Consider the following 2,803-nt stretch of genomic DNA (forward strand, 5'->3'; position numbering starts at 1 on the left):
TGTCTTGCTGATTCATAAAGCTCATCAGCACGCTGAAGATTTGTGAGAATTTCTTCAGTGAAGAAACTTGATATCCTCAGTGTTTCCTAAACACGCCTAAGGATAACACCCTTTTATTTCATGGAAGGTCTCTCATCATCTCAGGGCACTGGAAAAGCAAGCACTTACTCCATTAAGAGTTTTCCTTCTAAGCACGGAGCCTGGTATATAGTAAACTCCTAATAAATATTTGTAGAAAATCAAATAAGTACATGAATGAGTGAAATCCTATAAAGTGAGGATATTTATTTATATGCTCACACTTGTGCTGTCAATAATTATTTTCTGATAGAAACACATCTAACATCACCTAACCCATGTTTACTGAATTCCTGCTAAGTGGCTCTATGCTAGGAGTTGAGGGCTGCAGAATTTAAAACAACATCACACGTAGACAAGAGATAGTAAGTATATGGTGCTAAGGAATATAGGTGGCAGGGGTGCAGGGAAGATTTCAGGAGAAGGTGGTATCTGAGTTGAGTCATAAACAACAAATGAGAGCTAGCCATGTAAAGAGGTGACTCCACAAATATATCTGATGTGCTTGTATAGGAAAGTCCTCACATGTGCTGTATTTAAGCAACTATTAATCGTATATTAATACACATATACATTTTGTGTTTTGAAGACAAAACTTATTATCAGAAATGTTTTTTTTTCAATAGCAGGACTAGCTTTATATTCTAGAAAAACAGGTAACACACGAACAAGTGTCAAAAATACTTATCCAAATTGTATCAAGGAAAACATGAAGCACAAACCAAAATAAGAAATGCAGCATTTAACATTTAATTTATTAAGTTAAGAATATGATTTTTGTCTGCGTTTGTAAATCCTCATTATAGGAATTCTAGTGAATTGTCATGTCACATTTCTCACGACTAAAAAGGAGCCTCCTACCATAAATGTTCCTTTTCTTAAACTGATGAAACTCCACCATCTCTATCTCTCTTTCTGCCATAAGTTATAACTCTATCTGGGGATAAAGGGATTATTTATAAATGAAAAGCTTGGAGCTTGATTTTTTTTTAATAGAAATCAGGCTCTGGCTCTTTCTTAAGCTGTACTGGGAGTTTCATTCCCTCACCCATTTATTCAGTCCACAAGATTTTATTGAGTTCCTACCACATGACAAGCCATCCTAAGCTCAGAGTATGGGATGTTTATACAAACTCACACAGTTCCTTCTTCCATTGAGTTTATCCTATAATGAGAGAGACAGATATCAAGCAAGGAATCATAGCGGTTAAAAATAAGCACGATGACTTTCAATAGGAGAATATACTAGAGAAACAATCATGGAGAGAGTGCCTGAGAAAATAATAACTAAAGTGAGGCTAAAGGATAGACTGAGTTAATTTGGGAAATTCCCTAGCGGTCCAGCAGTTAGGACTCTGTGCCACCACTGCAGGAGACCTGAATTGGACCCTGGTTGGGGAATTAGGATCCCACAAGCCTCATGGCCAAAAACAAACAAACAAACAAAAAAGAGTTAATTAAACAAAGGTAATAGTGGGAAGGAAGTTTGATTGGGAAGAAATTTTGGAAATGCCCACAGAAGGGTAGGAGCATGGCTTGATGGAGAAACTCAAAGAATTCCTTGAAGGCAGGCATAATCTCTTATTTTTGAAATCCCAGCAAAGCCTGGCACATAATCACACTCAAAATCTGTTTGTGGAATGAATGTCTTAACTTGGTAGACAATGACAAGGTAACTCTCTTTCTTGTGACAGAGGTATCAGCCCACTGCCCAAATCTAAAAGAAAGTTCAGCCTTCATATCACAAAGCTTTTTCTGTAAGCAAAGTATGAAAAATGCCACAGATTTTCCTTAAAGAAAATTCATTACTTGAGTCCATCCTTTCTTCCTTCTTCTTTCATGCATTCATCTGCTTATTCTCCAAATTGTATTGAATACCTAACTCTACTGGTCACCATGGAGGATTCAAAAATGATGAAAATGTAGCATCAGCTTCAAAAAGTTTTAGTGTACCGGGATATTATCATGTGCACTGATATTCATAACATAATACAGAAGAAAAAACCAGAGCTGCAAGGCAGAGAAAGAATGAATTATTATGAGAGTGAAGAGGAGCAAGAGATCACTTTAAGTTGAGGTATTTGGGGAAGAAAATGGTAGTAGAATTATGCCTTGAATGAAGGATATAGAAGAATTTTGACAAGTAGATATGGGGAGTGGGAGAGGAAAAGCCATTTCAGGTTGAGAACAAAATGGGTAGAGAAAAAGGGCGAAGTGCGTGCAAGAGGAAGCAAAAAAAAAAAATCTAGTTTGTGTTTTTAGCATAGTTCTGCACAGCACCAGCTACAAGGCAAGATGGGCCATGTCAAAAGTCAAATTGGAAAACTGAAGCTCTGGATTAGCCAGGTTAAGGGCACCTGGTGCAACAATTTTTATGCGCCAGTTCTTGACATTAAACCTTGATATAAATTCTACATTGGAAACATATTTATGTAGGCCAAGAGCAGGAAAGATGAAAAAATTATCTGTGCAATTCAGAAGAAAACTCCTCCCTAGAAAGGAAAAGAGGACAATTAGAGCTGAATCTGCCGATTTTTAATCTACATTCTTTATATTTATTATAATTTAGCCAACTCAACCATGTAAACCTCATACTAACCTGTAAAGTGAACTGGAAAGCTGAAAAAAAGGCAGGAAAAATATGTTCAATTCATAGACAGGATTAAGTAGATTCAGATCACAGAACAAAATGGTGTACTGAATTGTATTTATCCAAATTATACAA

This window comes from Mesoplodon densirostris, chromosome 13 (genome assembly GCF_025265405.1).
Source record: "Mesoplodon densirostris isolate mMesDen1 chromosome 13, mMesDen1 primary haplotype, whole genome shotgun sequence".
In the NCBI taxonomy this organism is placed as follows: Eukaryota; Metazoa; Chordata; class Mammalia; order Artiodactyla; family Ziphiidae; genus Mesoplodon; species Mesoplodon densirostris.